Consider the following 19,318-nt stretch of genomic DNA (forward strand, 5'->3'; position numbering starts at 1 on the left):
CAATGACCTTGATTAGTGAAGGCAGGTAAAGCGGATTTGAGTAACCATTGTTCAGAGTTAGAAGGCATGCAGACATCATACCCATTTCACAGATAAAGAAACTGAGGTTTGGTGGGATGAGTGACTATGCCAGGGTTAGTGTGGGGTGCACTGGGGATCTGAACATAGGTTGCCTCACTTTACCTCCAGTGAAGAATATAAGGGTGACCGGGAGGCATCACCAGCTCTTTTTTACCAAGTCATTCTGCTCTGGGATCTTGAAAAAGGCCTCCCAACAAGGAACTATATTGGTTCAAAAATGAAATAGACTTGGGATTTATCTAGATATTCTGAACTTCTAATGAAATAAAAAACACAACAAATTTGAAATTTCTATTGTTTGCTTCTTTATGTGTATTAGAATCCAATTCTTCATTCAACATAGGAGCAGATGCTCTCGGTACCTGACCTCCTTCCCCTGCCCCCCATCATTTCTCAGCAGTCATCTCTACACACAGAACAATCCTGACTGTTGTGAGTGTCTACAGTCTCTGCCTGAGGGTTTTTTCCTGGCTGTGGGAGCTCACTTGGCCCTGAACAAGCCGACAGCACCATCAAGCTAATGTCTCAGGAGGGGCTCTCAATCAGTGCCAGACAGGGAGCCTGTGGGTGGACACTCCAGCTTCCTCACCGCAGCCGGGATGACTGAAGTACCTGTGACATGGTCTCCCATGGCCCCCCAGCAGCACCGAGTTCCACTGTCATAGTGATATCTGCTTGGTAACACACCCCTCATCTGCTATCTTCCATTCCTTGTCTCACTCCCCCACTCGTCTACCCACATCACTGATCACCCCACTTACAGTGAAGGGACTCCTGAGGCTGTATTTAATTTTCAGAAGGAAAAGAAGCACCTAACTCAGTTGGAAACGTCTATTTTACATACTTCGTCTCACTTCTTCTGAGCTAGCAGTGTGGTCAATTTAGAGGGTCTCCTGAAATTGGGATTCATACATAAAAACACTGTCTGGAGAAACCTTGGTGGTACCTCTCAGAGTTCTCCAAAAACATTCCTCTTTGCAGTAGCCAGTTTCAATGTCCTGGACAATGGAAATTTATTATGTTTTGGAGTGCAATGTTCCTAAATCTAGTTTTTATGTTTGTTGACATAAAGTTGTTCATGTAGTAGTAGTACAGGCATGCTCAGTCATGTCCAGCTCTGTGACCCTATGGACTGTAGCCCACAGGCTCCTCTGTCCACTGGATTTCCCAGGCAAGAGTATTGGAGTTGATTGTCATTTCTTCTCCAGGGGATCTTCCCAACCCAGGGATCAAACCCACGTCTCCTGCATTGGCAGGAGGGTTCCTTACCACTGAGCCATTGGGGAAGCCACAGAATTGTTCATCATACTCTCTAATTCTGGGTTAGGCTGGGAGGGTCCAAGCTGCAAGTCTGCTGATTGGTCAGGCAATTCTTCATTGTGTGTCTGTCATCATATTAGGACCAGTAGGCCAGCTGGGGCATTTTCCTCTCCTGGGTTAGGCAGAAGCACAAGAAAACAAACAGAAAGTTGCTATGCCTCTTAAGGTCTGAGGTTGGAATTGGAACACTGCCTCTTCCACCTTCATGCCATTGGCCAAAGCAAGTCAGATGGCCAAAGTATAGGGAAACATCCTCAGCTCATACCAAGGCCACAGAAAAACTGTATATGCAGGGACTCTGCCATATTTTATACTTAGTTTATTATGAAGTTCTGTTGTTAGCATATTCATGATTATTGTGTCTTCTTGACAATGAATCAAAGTCCTTTAATCATTATGAAGCATCCCTCTTTATCTTTCATAATATTGTTTATATTGAACTGTTTTTAATCTATTGTTAATATAGCTACTCTACCTTTTTATGGGGGCCTCCCTGGTGGCTCAGTGGTAAAGAATCCACCTGCCAAGTAGGAAACGTGGGTTCAATCCCTGGGTCAGGAAGACTCCCTGGAGAAGGAGTTGGAAACCCACTTCAGTATTCTTGCTTGGGAAATCCCATGGGAAGAGGAGCCTAGGGACAACAGTTCATGGGGTCACAAATAGCTGGACACGGCTAAGCAACTAAAGAGCAGCAGCAACACTTTATATGCTGTTATTGGCACTGCACATATTTTTCCACAGTTGGACATGACTGACTAAACACACACTTTTAATCTAGTTGGATCTTTATATTTAAAGTGTGTCTCTTGTAAGCAGCATGTAATTGGATCTTAGGATCAATCAGAGAAAGCCAAACAAGGTAATTAATTAATCACACAGGATGTCCTGCTCCTAGGCAGCCGTATTTCTATCTTCCTTGTGCCAATGGCCTCCAACCAGGCAGGCCTACAGTGTTCCTTTTTTCAGCTACAAAGTTTTCATTCCTTTTGCCTGCCTTTCAGTTTCTACCACATGCAAATGATGGTGGCCAACTCCTTTGCAGAGCAAGCTCTGAATATGCGGTCTTAGCTTGTTCATGGCTGTGTGGCTTTTGATGATTTACACACCTGTTGCTTCCAGGTCAAGAAGCAACAGTTAGAACTGGCCATGGAACAATGGATTGGTTCAAAATGGGGAAAGGAGTACGTCAAGGCTGTATATTGTCACTCAGCTTATTTAACTTAATAGAAGAGTATGTAATGCGACATGCCGGGTTGGATGAAGTACAAACCAGAATCAAGATTGGCAGGAGAAATATCAATAACCTCAGATATGCAGATGATACCACCCTTATGGCAGAAAGTGAAGAACTAAAGAGCCTCTTGTTGAAGGTGAAAGAGGAGAGTGAAAAAGCTGGCATAAAACTCAACATTCAAAAAATGAAGATCATGGCATCGGTCCCATCACTTTATGGCAAATAGATGGAAATACAATAAGACAGTGATAGACATTATTTTCTTGGGCTCCAAAATCACGGCAGATGGTGACTGGAGCCATGAAATTAAAAGATGCTTGCTCCTTGGAAGAAAAGCTATGACAAACCTAGATGGTATATTAAAAAGTACTTCGCCAACAAAGGTCCATATAGTCCAAGCTATGGTTTTTCCAGTAGTCGTGTATGGAGGTGAGAGTTGGACCATAAAGAAGGCTGAGCACTGAAGAAATGATGCTTTTAAACTGTGGCATTGGAGAAGACTCTTGAGAGTCCCTTGGACTGTAACAAGATCAAACAAGTCAATCCTAAAGGAAATCAATCCTGAATATTCATTGGAAGGACTGATGCTGAAGCTGAAGCTCCAATACTTTGGCCACCTGATGCAAAGAGCTGATTCATTATAAAAATCCTTGATGCTGGGAAAGATTGAAGGCAAGAGGAGAAGGGGAGAACAGAGGAGGAGATGGTTGGATGGTATCACCGACTCAATGGACATGAGTTTCAGCAAGCTCTGAGAGATGGTGAAGGACAGGGAAGCCTGGCGTGCTGCATTCCATGGGGTCACAGAGTTGGACATGACTGAGTGACTGAACAACAACAACAATATCCATACCTTTTCCTATGGCTATTTATTCATCACGTGTATTTTATCATATAGGTAGCCTGTATTGTGCAGTTTTGAGAATGTGTCATGAAACATATTCAGAAAGATGACTTTTAAATAGCTGCATAATAATCCATCTTGTGGACCTATCTTCGGTTAACTACTGCTCTGCTGTTTGGCCGTTTAGCCTCTCTTTGCTTATCTGTAAAATGGGAATACTAATAGCAATCCTATAGGATAGTTGTGAGAATGAAATAAAACCTAATCTGTCCAGTTTATAGCAGAATATCAGACACATAGGAGACATACCATAAATGTGAATTTCCCTGTCAGGGAAACAGAATGCTCATGGGAACTCCATCCCTCTTCCACTCCCACCCACCTTTGCTGGGTGCCTCTGTAGGATCCCAGTCTTCCCCACTGCAGTTGAAATAATTCCATTGCCTAGGGAAGCAATCTGGGAGTCAGAGATTAGCCTTTTTAGCTTTATCCATAGGTAAGAGCTACTCATAGAGGGGCTTTTCTCGTGATCCAGTGGTTAAGAATACGCCTTGCAATGCAAGGGACACCGGTTTGATCCCTGGTCTGGGAAGATCCCTCATGCCGTGTAGCAACCAAGCCCATGGGCCACAACTGCTGAGCCTGAGCTCTAGAGCTCAACCTCCACAAGAGAAGCCACCGCAATGAAAAGCCCATGCACTGCAACGAGGAGTAGCCCCACTCACCACATCTAGAGAAAGCCCAGGTGCAGCAACGAACACTACAGTCAAATAAATACATAAATAAATCTTTAAAAAAAGAGAACTACTCAGAGAACTTGGTGATGAGTAAATATAAACCCCAATAGGGTCTCTTCCTGTTGACATGGCAACCTGACTACCAGCTGTCAGGCAGTGTTGTCAGGCTGCACATTTAGGGAACTTTACCACCCATACCTGATTAACAATTCTCAACTTGGGGGGGCGGGGAGTGGCAGATTTAAAAAAAAGACCTTGTCCTATGGCCTCTTTCAACCTTCCCACCCTACCAAGCTGAACAAGTCCCCCTTCGAAGCTTCATTTAGGGCACACTTCTTATTGTCTTCCCCCACCCCCAGCAGCTGCTTAACCCAAGACTGCAAATAATATCTGCTTGAAGACCTTTTGTCTTCAAGTTTCCGCCTGGCTTGCTTTCAAAAGCTTTCCCAACCCAGCTTCAGCCCATCCTTTGCGGGCTCATTCTGTAAGCAGAGTTATAGGAGGACACAAAAGGCAAGAAACAGCCAGCTGTTAAAAACACAAGTGACTGGAAGACAGAAATTACTTCCTTTAAGAAGCAAGTTCCTGCTCTCGAGTCAGAGATGATTTGGATCCCAGTTACCCTGGACACATGGCACAGTGCGGCCTAAGATGTCTGATGCAATTAAATTCAGCCTCTCTTTTATCCCTTCAACTCCAGACAAAGGGTCTGATTTTTTCCCCTAAGGGTCAGACAGTGGTCTTAGGGTGGCTTTGTATGGTGGCACAGGTTGTACACTGCACAAAGCTGCCTGGTGGAGGGGCCAATAGGGGCTCCAGTCTGTGCATCACTCGCCACTCTGGCTTGTAGTCCCAGAGTGGGAAACTTGCTATACTAAATAAAGGCTCTGAACAGGCTCACAGGGGTTCTGGTGAGGCTGTATTACTTTGCCAAACCCTATCATGGAGGAAAATGGATTTGGGGGTGGAGGTGAGGGAGAAGAGGAGAATTTTTTTGCCTGGACCTCATATTTCCAAAGGGCCTCAAATTTAGACTGTTTTCATGAAATCCAATTGAGTATCTAAATATAGCACAGATTTGGACAATAAGATAGCTCACAGTCTTTATAATGTGGTTTGGGAAGTTTCCATTTTCTAGTACAATAGACGCCTCTAGGTGAGAAAGAGGTTTGAGCCTCTCTGGAAGGCTCCCCAGGCTTAGATGGCCAGTTCAAGTTCCATCCTGCGAAATGGGTAGGGGTGTGGTTAGGTGTTGGGTGTACTCACATTGCATTAGAGTGAAATTTGCTCTGTTGACTGTTTGTACGACCCTGGAACCAACACTACTGTTAAAGACAACAGGCCCAAAATGGAGTCACTTATGCTAAGCCACCACTCACCAAACCAAGACTCCATTTAATTCAGTTTGTCTTTCTCAGAAATGGAATCTTAAACCAGTCAATTAGAAATTGCCAGATCAGTTTCAGTTAGGTCATCTGCCTATAGACTCCTACCCTCCCCTAAAGGAAAGAAACCCTGCCATAATCCTTCTGCTTTTTGCCTAGTACAGCTTCCCTGTTCCTGTTCCCTTCTGCCTATAAAATCTTTTGACTTTGTTAATTTGATATTGCTTGATTCATGAATTACTGAATAAAGTCAATGATATCCTGAAAATTTACTCAGTTGAATTTTGTTTTTAAACACTATCTACTTCACTGTTTTTAGGCAAATCTGTTGAATTGATAGTTTGGGGGTTTTTTCCCCCAAGCATTTTCTCTGGTTTCCCTTTTGCAGGCCTTTTTGTATCCTCTGCCTAGAGGTGGGGTTAAAGGTGGGTGGGTGACAGTGTGGACCCTGAGTCAAGAACAAGAGTTATGGGTAAAGGCACCCATCTTCCTGAAGAGCATTCCAACCTCATAAAAACAAAGACTTTGATTTCTTCACTTTGGAACCCTCATTGCCTTCATTGTACGTATTAGGTTGGGAGATCAACTATCTTAGCTTGCCCAGAATTTTCCAAGTTGTAGTACTAATAATCCCACATCTTGGAAACCTCAATTCCAAGGAATCTGAAATGGCTGGTCACCCTACAAAGCTTTTCCAAACAAACAAACGAATGCATAAAGGACTTCTGTTTTTGAAAAGTCCAGCCTCACTGAAAAGATGTGTTAATTTTCTTTGAGGATAAGAGGTTAGAACAGGAGTTGGAGTTGGCTAGCTAATGGCCATGCACCAAAGCTGGCCTGCTGTCTATGTATTTGTTTTTGCTTTTTCTTAATGTCCTGAACACTAAGAATGGTTTTTCAAAATTCATTAAAAAATATCAAATGAAAATTGTGTGACATACGAACATTTTGTGAAAATGAAGTTTGAGAGTCCATAAGTAAAAGGTCATGGGGATGAAGCCCCTTTCATCCATTTATGCCTTGTCCAGGGCTGCTTCCCTGATAGCTCAGCTGGTAAAGAATCCACCTGCAATGCAGGAGATCCCGTTCAATCCATGGGTTGGGAAGATCCCCTGGAGAAGGGAATGGCTACCCACCCCAGTACTCTCGCCTGGAGAATTCCATGGACTCTGTAGTCCACGGGATCACAAAGAACTTTCAGTTTCACTTTCACTTTTCAGGGCTGCTTTAGTGCTAAGATAGAGCTAAGTGTTGTGACCGACGTGGTACAGCCTGCAAAGCTGATAGTACTTCCTGTCTGGTCATCTGCAGAAATCGTTTGCAGAGCCCCAGAAGAGAAGGAGCTGCTTGGACTCTTGAAGAGATCAGAGTCCAATGTTGGAGGGTGGGAAACAGTGGGATGCTTACGTGGCAGAGTGGCTGTACCTCCCAGGGCAATCGGACATTGATGGGGTGGCAGGACTGAAAACACCCCAGTTTTTGGCTTTCAGAGAAGCTGACCACTTCTGAGAGTGAAAGAGACCACTGCCAGCATGGACCCTGAGGACACTGGTGATGGCCAAGGGGGATGGGAAGTTTGGGGTCCTTTTTCTATCTTCTGGGTACCATGAAGGTCTCCTGGATTCTAAAGTGACTCCCAGAGAGGTAAATGCTCAATGGTGACTGAGATGGAATTTCTACCCAGCCTGGAGGGGGTCAGGAGTTTGATTAACACAAAGAAACATTAATGTCCTACCTTTGAGCATGGGGTCTAAGCATCACATTCTATGAAGGATCCCGTTAGAGAAGGTGAAATGCTGGATTCCATACTGTAGGATCTGAGTGTCTGTATAACCTGCAAAGTGCACAGGTAAGTGGAATAGACAGGAAGAATGAGAAACAGGAGCTAGGAGAGAGAGAGGCACTTTCAATGTCCATAGGCTTGTCTGGCCTCTGTCTTCCAGTGATCAGTGCAAACCTAGCATGCAGTTGGTGCTAAATAAATGCTTAATGAGTAAGCAATGTGTTTTTTTTCTTTCTTCTAGCCCTTTAGAACCTGACAGAATCTGATATGGATTGTTTCTGCTGCTGCTGCTAAGTCGCTTCAGTCGTGTCCGACTCTGTGCGACCCCATAGACGGCAGCCCACCAGGCTCCCCTGTCCCTGGGATTCTCCAGGCAAGAACACTGGAGTGGGTTGACATTTCTTTCTCCAATGCATGAAAGTGAAAAGTGAAAGTGAAGTCGCTCAGTCGTGTCCGACCCTCAGCGACCCCATGGACTGCAGCCTACCAGGCTCCTCTGTCCATGGGATTTTCCAGGCAAGAGTACTGGAGTAGGGTGCCATGGCCTTCTCTGGGATTGTTTCTAGCTTAGTATAAATTTAAATACATGTTATTCCTCCTAGATATTTATAGGTAAGCCTGAAGTATATTGGTGGAATAAAAGCCAATTCTCCCCTTCAGTTCAGTTCAGTCGCTCAGTCGTGTCAGACTCTTTGCAACCCCGTGAATCACAGCACTCCAGGCCTCCCTGTCCATCACCATCTCCCGGAGTTCACTCAGACTCACGTCCATCGAGTCAGTAATGCCATCCAGCCATCTCATCCTCTGTTGTCCCCTTTTCCCCCTGCCCCCAATCCCTCCCAGCATTAGAGTCTTTTCCAGTGAGTCAGCTCTTCGCATGAGGTGGCCAAAGGACTGGAGTTTCAGCTTTAGCATCATTCCTTGCAAAGAAATCCCAGGGCTGATCTCCTTCAGAATGGACTGGTTGGATCTCCTTGCAGTCCAAGGGACTCTCAAGAGTCTTCTCCAACACCATAGTTCAAAAGCATCAATTCTCTGGCGTTCAGCTTTCTTCACAGTCCAACTCTCACATCCATACATGACCACAGGAAAAACCATAGCCTTGACTAGATGGACCTTTGTTGGCAAAGTAATGTCTCTGCTTTTGAATATGCTATCTAGGTTGGTCATAACTTTCCTTCCAAGGAGTAAGCGTCTTTTAATTTCATGGCTGCAGTCACCATCTGCAGTGATTTTGGAGCCCAGAAAAATAAAGTCTGACACTGTTTCCACTGTTTCCCCATCTATTTGCCATGAAGTGATGGGACCAGATGCCATGATCTTCGTTTTCTGAATGTTGAGCTTTAAGCCAACTTTTTCACTCTCCTCTTTGACTTTCATCAAGAGGCTTTTTAGTTCCTCTTCATTTTCTGTCATAAGGGTGGTGTCATCTGCATATCTGAGGTTATTGATATTTCTCCCGGCAATCCTGATTCCAGCTTGTGCTTCTTCCAGCCCAGCGTTTCTCATGATGTACTCTGCATATAAGTTAAATAAGCAGGGTGACAATATACAGCCTTGACGTACTCCTCTTCCTATTTGGAACCAGTCTGTTGTTCCATGTCCAGTTCTAACTGTTGCTTCCTGACCTGCATATAGGTTTCTCAAGAGGCAGGTCAGGTGGTCTGATATTCCTATCTCTTTCAGAATTTTCCACAGTTTATTGTGATCCACACAGTCAAAGGCTTTGGCATAGTCAATAAAGCAGAAATAGATGTTTTTCTGGAACTCCCTTGCTTTTTCAATGATCCAGCGGATGTTGGCAATTTGATCTCTGGATCCTCTGCCTTTTCTAAAACCAGCTTGAACATCTGGAAGTTCACGGTTCACATATTGCTGAAGCCTGGCTTGGAGAATTTTGAGCATTATTTCACTAGCATGTGAGATGAGTGCAGTTGTGCAGTAGTTTGTTTGAACATTCTTTGGCATTGCCTTTCTTTAGGATTGGAATGAAAACTGACCTTTTCCAGTCCTGTGGCCACTGCTGAGTTTTCCAAATGTGCTGGCATATTGAGTGCAGCACTTTCACAGCATCATCTTTCAGGATTTGAAATAGCTCAACTGGAATTCTATCACATCCACTAGCTTTGTTCGTAGTGATGCTTTCTAAGGCCCACTTGACTTCACATTCTCCCCTTAAAGGGATTCAAAAATGAACATATTGGTTGGGGGAGCAGGTGACCCAGAGACCCTTCCAGTTCTCTTGAAATCAGAACCCCAGGTGTTATACAGACACTTACTGTGTGCCCACTAGGTGTCAGGTTCTAGTGTTAGTTGCTCAGTCATGTCCAAGTCTTTGCGACCCCATGGACTGTAGCCCACCAGGCTCCTCTGGCCATTGAATTCTCCAGACAAGAATATTGGAGTGGGTAGCCATTGCCTTATCAAGGGGCTCTTCCCAACCCAGGGATTGAACCTGGGTCTCCTATAGAGCAGGCGGATTCTTTACCATCTGAGCCTCCAGGGAAACACTTTAAATGAATTGACTGGAGTCCTCACAGAACTGCAACGTAAGTATTCTTACTGGACAGATGGTGAAAATGAAGTTCAGAGAGGTCAAGAAATGAGCTCAAAGTCACATAACTACTGTTTAGCATTCTCAGCCTTCTAAGGACTCTGTGGAAAGGCAAAGGCTGCGTCAGGGGGTTAACCACCTGGAAGGAAATGTTTAGTCCCCATTTCCCAGAAGAATAACAGGTTTCTAGGACTAGTTGCAGCAGGACTGCTTGCCTAGCCTTTTCTTCTATACATTGAATTTCTGAACAGTAGCACTTACATAGCCGTGACAGGCTCGATGCTGGAGGAAACATATTAAGCTTTTCTCCCAATTGTTTTCCCAGTTATTTGCAGCTGATTTTTCCATCAATCATCTTGAAAGAAACAGAGATCAATCTCTACTTCATTAGCTTCATCTGAAGCCTGGGGAAGTTTAGCCGGAGAACTGCGTGATTTTGAGTAATCAGCTTTCTGCCTTAGCATTTCCCTGTGTGCAAGCAAGTACCCGGATTAGATTCCTGTGTCTGCCCCTGATTTATATACAAGGAGGTCTGGCTCATGTGAAGTCCAGTTCAGCGATGTCCCCAGCAATGTAATGCAGTGTGAATGGAGGATTAATTCCTACCCCTGTTACTAGACCTACTACAGAACAGACTTCCAGATCCAACTATAAATCATAATGCAATGAAACCTATTCTCAGGTCTCACAGCATCTCAAGGACTTGAAGAGATGATTTGCCCGAGTTATTTACATTTATTGTTTCTTTTTTTCTTAATGCCGAATACTGCCTATTTAAGGATTTTTAAAAAACCGAATCCTTGTGCCAAAGCTCCCTGTGTTACCAGCTTATGGAAATAAGGAGCTTTTTTTCTGCTAGGGGGACATAGGGTTCGTCCAGTGAGGGTGCATCTCAAAAAAGAATTTGTAAGGGGCCCACTTGTTTTGATTTCAGAGTATTTTGGCATTTGTGGAATTCTGAAGACTCAGGATTCTTAAAAAAATTAAACTTTTTTTTGGATATAGCCTACAAAACATAGACAACTTGAAAAAAATTAAAATGTATATGATGATAGCACTATCAGTATAGGATTTGGCATATTTATATGTGTAGTATTTTTTTTGGTGCCAAGCACTACCCATGGATACATGGTTGGCATAGTCAATCCTTTTAGTCACCTCAGGAGATGAGAAATATTATTATCTAGTAATGATAATATTATTATTATTATCCACAGCTTATAGGTGAGAGAATGGGGACAGAGAATTAAGTAATTTACAGGAGGCTGCTCAGAGGGAGTAAGAGGTAGATGAGGGATTTAGATCCACCCAGGTAGTCTGAAGCCATATCTCAACACCATTCAGGGTAGTATTTCCACGTCATTGTTCAGCAGATATTATATTAATGGCCATATGTATGTTTATGTTGTTACTTAACACTGTAACACCTGGCTTCCCAGATGGAGCTAGTGTTAAAGAATCCTCCTGCCAATGCAAGAGACATAAGAGATGTGGGTTCAGTCCCTGGGCTGGGAAGATCCCCTGGAGGAGGAAATGGCAGCCGACTTCAGTATTCTTGCCTGGAGAATCCCATGGACAGAGAAGCCTGGCAGGCTACAGGCCAAAGGGTCACAAAGAGTCAGACATGACTGAAGAGTCTTAACCTACACACACACTGTATATACAGCTTAGTGTTCCTCCTTTTCTTCTACTTAACGTTCATCATAAGCATTTCCCCTTGTCATTAAATTGCTAACAAAAATTTTTTTTAAGCTGTGGCAGGCTTAATTGGCTACATTTGCAGAAAATGCATATTTGTACATTTGTAGAAAACAAAATATTGATGTCTCATTTCATGTCATGTTCCAAAATAAATCCCAGATGGATTAAAGACATTTCAAAGTTCTAAAAGGAAAATTGAGAAAAGATAAGTAAATCAGGCTCACCAGAGTTCAAATTGAAGTCCAGTTGGAAGCTCTGTGACTTGGGAAAATTACTTAACCTCTCTGAGCCTTTGCATCTTAATCTGTAAAAATGGAAATGACATCTAATTTAGAGGAATGCTTTTAAAGGAATACATGAAGAGTGTAACAGTGTACCTGGCATTTAACATGTTTCCAGTAAATGCTAGATATTGTTATACTTAGAACTAGAAAAAATTTGTCCAAAATTTCAGGGGGTAAACAGCTCTCACCTTTGCCCTAAACACTGACTCTACTAATCCATCTAAATAACCAGATCCCTTCAGCCTCCACCCCATCATGGTAAGAGAGGTTTGTTCTAATTGGTATGTAGGGAGGAACTGCTTTTAGTCTTATCTGTGGCTCAGAGTGTATTAAGCCAGCTTCAAATTAAGTTCAGAAATGCGAATGTTGTCTTCCCTTCTCTCAGCTTCTTCTTCTTTTTTTTTTTTTCTATCATAGAATCACAAGTGAGAGGTTGGAGTATGAGTCTGCATATTTAGAAGAGACACAAATGCGATTTCCATAACCAGCCTCCAGTCTTCAAGGGAAAAAAAAGCTGGCATAATCGTTAAGCAGAAATGGTGGGTAAATTATATTTCAGAGCTTCAGGTTCCATTTAGCCCAACCCACTCACCCAAATAAAGCCAGAGCTGTTTGCAATTTAATATCAGGTCATTAACACTTAACCATGTTTAATTTGTTTGACATCCTGGATGGTAAATCTGCATGTAAACCCAGTGTTATGCTCTGCGTGTTTCGGTCTGGATGATAAAGCTGGACAGTGGCATTTCATCATAAAGTGTGAAACAACAGGTGGGAGATTAATGAAGCAGTTGGCACTTCCAAAAGATTCTAGAGCGACTGTTCCAGCACCATGTCCTAGGGTTCATAATTACCTAGAGAAATGCAGTTGGAACAACAGACTCATCACCAATCTGTTGAGTGCCTGACAGAGTACTTGAAGAGGTAGGAAAATCACCGTTAATAACAGAGTCATGCGAGAACAATCTAAAACTTGTTGAATATTATTAGTGTGACAAGATATATAAGGAACAACGACAAGCAAACTGGGACAGGTTTTGTTGAAAGCTGTATTTAGTTCAAACACTTATTTGGTTTAGAATACATATATATAGCAAGAGAAAGCATGGAATATAAATACATACATCATATACATATACCACACATACACACATATGTAACATATAAATATACCAACAATTATAAATACATAAAAATATATCCTCCTATCCTCATGTTTTAGTTTTTTGGTTTAAGTTGGCATCCTTGGTTGACTAGCTCATCTGGGGACTTGCGTGGGTCCTCTGGGCATTTTGTGGTCTTATTTCTCCTGGGCTTAGATTTCTGTATGATCTCCTTCACATTTTACTGAGGTTAAAAATTTCCTACTTGGGAACAACGCAAGTCCTCCCATCACCTTCCCCTCAAGAAGTGTATCCCTTAATTATGTGCTTTGCAGAGTTACAAAATGGCACTTGTTGCTTCAACAGGTACAAACGCTGAGTGCAATGGAAGACTATGAGGAACACAGTGGGGTGAGCACAAGGACAAACACACCACAAACATAACATCCCTAAAGCAAATATCTAGTGCATGTATCCGCAGCAGACTTTGTGAGCTGTCTCCCAGAATCCATCCATTCCTTGGACCTGAGTAACAGAATCCACTGTGATACAGTAAAGCACAGTAAAATGAGATCTGTCTGTAATCATAAGAGCAAAAACCGAAATAAAAAAAAAGTGAGTGGAAAAACAAACAAAACGTCAGATCATGGGAATGATGCAGTAGAATGTTTAGATAATTCCAGTTTTCCAAATGCTGTCACTTATGTTTTCTCCTTTGAGCCTTTGGACCACCTGGCTGGGAGAGTCAACTCCAATTTTCTCACCTGTATGTTGTGGACAGTCTGCTCTAGAAGCGGTACCAGCAGCTCCTACTATCACTCGGTCCGGGGTGCTATATCACCCGTTGTTGGTTTCTCTTACCCTGTCCACACTTCTGTAAATGGTTCCTTTGGTAATGCCTCCTCGGCTAGCCTGCTTGTGTGTGTTAGCTGTGCCGTGTGGGGAGCCTTGATTGGTACAACAGCATGTCCAGTTGTGGGGAGTGTGCAGTAGAGTTGGTTCCCCAAACCAGGTGTTTCTCTGGGCAGAGCCGTGTCTCATCTCCTCCCAGCATGTAGAAAGGGGTTGTCAAACAACAGTTGCATGAATCTTGCAGTGTGTTGGCCAAAAGTCAGCAGGAGAAAGAAATGAATTGCAAGCTATTTATCACCAGTAGGCGATGCAATCAAGCCCCTTCATGATTTGTGATACAAAGTAGGCTTCCACAGGAAACATTTATTTTAGCTTCATCATTCTCTTCCTCCTAACGATGTTTACTCTGAAAAATGCCTCTCATAATTTCCTTTTTTTTTCTTTTTTGGCAACTGCATCCTCTTGTCAGTATCCTCTTTTCTGCCAAGAGCACACACAGCCTCAGAGATTCCAACTTTTTCAGAAGAAATATGACTCTATTAATTACTCTGTGAAATGAGACTTCTGACACTCAGCTGTAGGACAAAATAAGAACCTGAGAAACGTCATAGGAGGATGAATGAAAGATTTTACCCAAACAGATGCTAGAAAGTCAAAGTTAAGATACTTTCCTAACAGCAACATCCAGAGGCCACCAATCCCACCCGTCCATCCTTCCTTTTGTCCATCCATCCACTGTATATGTATCAGTTGCTTGGATTCGACTGCGGGTCTAAAGGAGCAATAGTGAGCAAGACAGACCTGGTTTCTGCCCTCCCAGAGCTTAAGCTGCAAACATGTATCTTTATAACATCAGCCTCAAGTACCAGGGCTGGCCTCATGGGTGTGACATACCCAGCGCATAATACGTAGAAGGCTTCCTTATTTAGTTTAATGCTCTGCTGTCACCATTTTGAAATTCTTAATAATTACTGAGAATTCTTAATAATCGATGCTCAAAGTAGGCATTTAAAATGTGCTCACTGAATGAAAGAATGAATGCCTGGCATTCATTAGGAGGTCAATAAATTAGGTTAAGTGGGCATATCAGGAGGGACTATTGTCCTACCACCTTCACCTTCAAAAGTAAAGAAGGGGGCGTGGGGTCTTGCCACCAGGACCACTTCCCTTCTTCCCCCAGTCTTCACACCTCTCTAGGCCCTTGATCAAGTGTGGGTAGGACCTATTTATTTCAAGCTGCTATTTAATTTTTTCTCTTCCTGTGCCATGAAAAATTCTTGGCATCAGGCAACCTCAGGGCAGCACTATTTTTATTTCACCAGCAGAATAATTAAATTCAGGCTCAGTTGATTTTCCCCAGAAGAGAGGCTGTGGGCAAAATGGGATGAAGAGGCTGCTACAGAGGGCTGGTTGGAATAGGTTCCAGAGGGACTAGATACAATGATCTGAGTCACATTTACCGTGGATCCACATAGGGAGGAGGGAGCAAAGGCTTTGCTAAGATCACTCAATCAGACCTTTCGGCTCAGCAGGACAGCCACAATCCTGTCTTAGAATCTTAGAGCTGGAAGGAGCTATAGGAATGATCCCGACTGGGGGTCAGTAAACCATAGTCAAGGACCAAATCTGGCCGGCTGCCTGGTTTTGTAAACGAAGTTTCACTGGACCGTAGCCAGTTCATTTGCAAAGAATGAATGGCCATTCATTTGCATATTGTCTATGGCTGCTTTCAAGGTACAAGACTGAAGATGCTGTCACAGAACATACGGCCTGCAAATCCAAACATATTTATTGTCTGGTCCTTTATAGACAAAATGTATCGACCACTGATCTAGACAAGGAACGCTCACAATGTATAATGTGGGTGCTACTAGTCTTCCAGGACTCTCTATTCAAAAGGATGTTGTGGTCAAATACATTGGGAAAACGCATGAACCTTATCTCCCCTCTTAGAACTTCACAAACTCCAACACCCTACTGCAACAGCCCCTGTCCACACTGTGTCCACAAGCACTGCACACTCTGACTTTTGTACACACCTGTGGCTCTTGTTATGTTACTAGTTGTCTTTGCCTCCTGACTCAGGGAGCAGGACAAACTGGGAGTACTGGAGAATTAATGACCTTGAAAGCAGACTTCAGCCAATGATGGACAATATAAGGGAGAGAATTTCTCAGCTTCCTTGCCTATTGTTGTGAAAACTCTTGAGACATGATCTACACTGAATCCCAGAGCTCATCTGTGGGACCAAGTCCCCACTGCCCACAGGGGTCAACCTGTTCATACATGTACATTTTACTGATGGGCCTCTCTTAAAGACCCCAAATGCAGTTCTTTGAAATCACCTCCCAAATAAACTCATTCTATTCTTATCTTTAGGTTGTGCTTCTGAGGGAACTCAAACTAAGATATCTACCAATTAAAGGCTCTGAGAAGTCCTGTAGTAAATGTATATATGCCTTCTTAATTTGGCCTTTGAGGCTTTTTTTTTTTTTTTTTTTTAATCTGGCTTCTACCCAACTTCCAAGCCTAATTTTTCTCAAGTCTCCCGTACTTAGCTCAAGTTTTTTTTTCAATTTCTGATCCCGCTATATTCTTAATGATGTTACCATCCCCTAAGGTGACATCTGCCTAGATCAATGGGCATAGATTCTGGTTGTGTACATGCCAATAAATGCAATTAACCCATCTTCCTAGGATATAGACAAGAGTAAGAGCCTCACTTCTCAGGCTGAGGTACTCCAGGTACAGCTAATAGGATTTCTGTGATGACATCCTCTTCCAGAGTTTTGGCATCAGCCTGGGGGCAGCTCAGGCCTGTTGAAATGAAGATCAGAACTGACATTGTGAGCAAGCTGGCTTTATGTGTAGGCTCAAGGTGCTGACAAAAGCCTCCCTTTCTTCTGAGCCCAATCACCTGCCTCTAGCTTAATTCCAGAGGGGTTTCCAGAGTCAAGATCTCAGTTCATTCTTACGTGCTCTCCCAGGATTAGAAGTGATTTCCATTCTTCACCTCTCCTCCCTTTCTGACTTCAGGGAGGGTATGGGTGGAGGAAGTCCAGCATGGACTGTTCATGAGCGATGAGCCACACTGCTCTGGCATTTAATGTTTTCACTGTTCCACACATGCTTTTCAGGGGACAGTCAGAGCTCCACCATTGAAGACCAGAGTTTCAGGAAAATCGAAGTTTTGCTTTTCTCACTTTTATTAATTTTCATTAACCCCTTCAGAGGCCCCCCAGTACCTCCAGCCTTCTTCCCTTCAAAGAGAGAGATTTAGAGAAAGCAGCCAGTTTCCAGCTTTCAGAGACTGCTAGAGATGCTGCTGCCTCATGACTGTCCTGCTCCTGAGGTCCTCTGCTCTTTACCCAGTGAAGGGGGCAAAGGTTGCTTGGGATTAACCTGTTGTTTAGCCGCTCAGTCGTGTCCAACTCTTTGTGACCCGAAGGACTATAGCCCACCAGACTCCTCTGTCCATGGGATTCTCCAGGCAGGAATACTGGAGTGGGTTGCCATTCCCTTTTCCATGGGATCTTCCTGACCCAGGCATCAAATCTGGGTCTCCTGCATTGCAGGCAGACTCTTTACCATCTGAGTCACCAGGGAAGGCTTTAAGCAGTCCCACTGTGGGCTGCAAATCTGATTCAGGTCAAAGCATAGCCTTTCAGTAAAAAAAAGAACAGGAAACTACAATGCAAAGCAGATGAGGCAGGTGAAGTTGCTGAAAATATAAACATAAATTATTGAATTTTGAAAATGCTTTATCTTATTAAAAAAAAAAAAAAAGCTTCCTGGTGGCTCAGCAGTAAGGAATCCACCTGAAATGCAAGAGACACAGGAGACCTGGGTTTGATCCCTGGGTCAGGAAGATCCCTTGGAGAAAAGAATGGCAACCCACTCCAGTATTCTTGCCTCAAGAATCCTATGGACAGAGGAGCCTGGTGGGCTACAGTCCATAGGGTTGCAAAAAAGTTTGACATGACTGAAGTAACTGAGCATGCACATAAATGGCTGAGGTCCCCAAGTCAGTAAGACATAGAAGGGTCTGGAGTGCACTTTGTGGCTCTGCCCCTAGATAATCACAGCTGGAGGTGGCTCTGAGGTCTGAGCTCCTCTGTCTTGTCGGACTGTCCACTCCATGTGGGGTCCACTGGCCCCAAGATAGTGGGGATGCTTCACTCTGTCTTTGGTCTTGAGAGTATTCTCTGCATGGCTGATTTTCTGGTTCTGAGCTAAATTATAGCAAAAGCAATCTTAAACTGAGTGTACATCTTCATTCTTACCAATTTTATTAGTAAAAGTAGCAGTCTGTAATAAGATCCAGTTTGCTCATCTGCCAGGAAAGCACATCATGCTTTCTTTTCTTCAGCAAGACATTAACCTGCATCCAAGTAAACATCTTAATGTTCCCCTTTTCTACCTCTTCTGTTTGAGAAGGACTCATTCATTCATTAATTTGTTCATTTCATATTCATCAAGCACCTCTTTGGTGCTGTTCCAGGTGTTGAGGATACAATATAAGACAGGCAGGGCTCTTGCTTTTAAAGATGTTACTGACAAGCCAGTAAATGGCCACGTGAATTGTGTGACTTACGCAGCACTTTCAAAACTGATATAAACCATAGCTACAGATTTTTAAATCTACAAAGCACTGAGAAACCATCAGTGTTTCTTTTTTCTTTTTTTCTTACTCTCTAGGATACCTCCTGCTTATTGGCATTTAGCCCTCTGTGTATTGGTCTTATACCACAGCCTGCCAAGGTTAAAGTTAGAAAAGAGAAGTAGAAGAGATAGGATTTTAAGTGATTAAACTTTGTTCATATACTCACTGGCACTTGTTATGGTTTTCTTTAAGTCTTGGTTAATACAAAAGATTATTTCAGAATGGGAAGGGATTTGAGGAACATCTAGTCACAGAGCCCTTTCACTAAGTAAGGAAGAATCTGAGACATGGAAGGAGGCGAGCAGGAGCAGACCTGGGAGGAAAACTCAGGGTTCTACCCTCCACATCAGCATCCCCATTCCTCTACCTACACGTGCATGTTGGGAACAGCCCCTTTCCCTTCCACGGCCTCCCTCCTGTCGTTTATACTTTCTTCAAGCAAAACCATGAGCTAAAGGTCACACAGATTTTAAAATCCCACTGCCTTCCCCCAGAGGAAAAATTCCCTTCTTGAATGACATAGAAAGGCAAGGAAAAGCACGTTATATTGTTGCTGCTTCCCGCTAATGCTTCTTGATTCCCTGTGGATTCCGGAAATGTGAGCCGCTGCTGCTTCTCTTCCTCTACCTCCTCTTCCTCCTCATTTTGGAGAATAACGTACTATGACCACGTGTAAGCCTTAAGTCACGGCGATGCTCTCCTTTGGGTAGTTTTCTATCCACTCGCCATTACAGAAGGGAGCCAGACTGCTGCACAAGAGGGATGTGGGTTGGAAAC

At 43.3% G+C, this 19,318-nt stretch overlaps 1 protein-coding gene across 2 annotated transcripts in view; it reads right to left on the reverse strand.

The window, feature by feature from the left end:
• C22H3orf49 (chromosome 22 C3orf49 homolog) overlaps positions 1-7,431 on the reverse strand; it is a 122,687-nt gene extending 115,256 nt beyond the window's left edge. For both annotated transcript variants that reach the window (XR_009492432.1, XM_059880158.1), the window contains exons 1-2: positions 7,337-7,431; positions 1,351-1,513 (exon numbers count right to left, since the gene is read on the reverse strand). The gene's annotated coding sequence lies outside the window, so the exon portion shown is untranslated. The remainder of the gene's footprint in view (positions 1-1,350; positions 1,514-7,336) is intronic.
• Positions 7,432-19,318: the final 11,887 nt, after the last annotated feature.

This window comes from Bos taurus, chromosome 22, assembly GCF_002263795.3.
Source record: "Bos taurus isolate L1 Dominette 01449 registration number 42190680 breed Hereford chromosome 22, ARS-UCD2.0, whole genome shotgun sequence".
NCBI lineage: Eukaryota > Metazoa > Chordata > Mammalia > Artiodactyla > Bovidae > Bos > Bos taurus.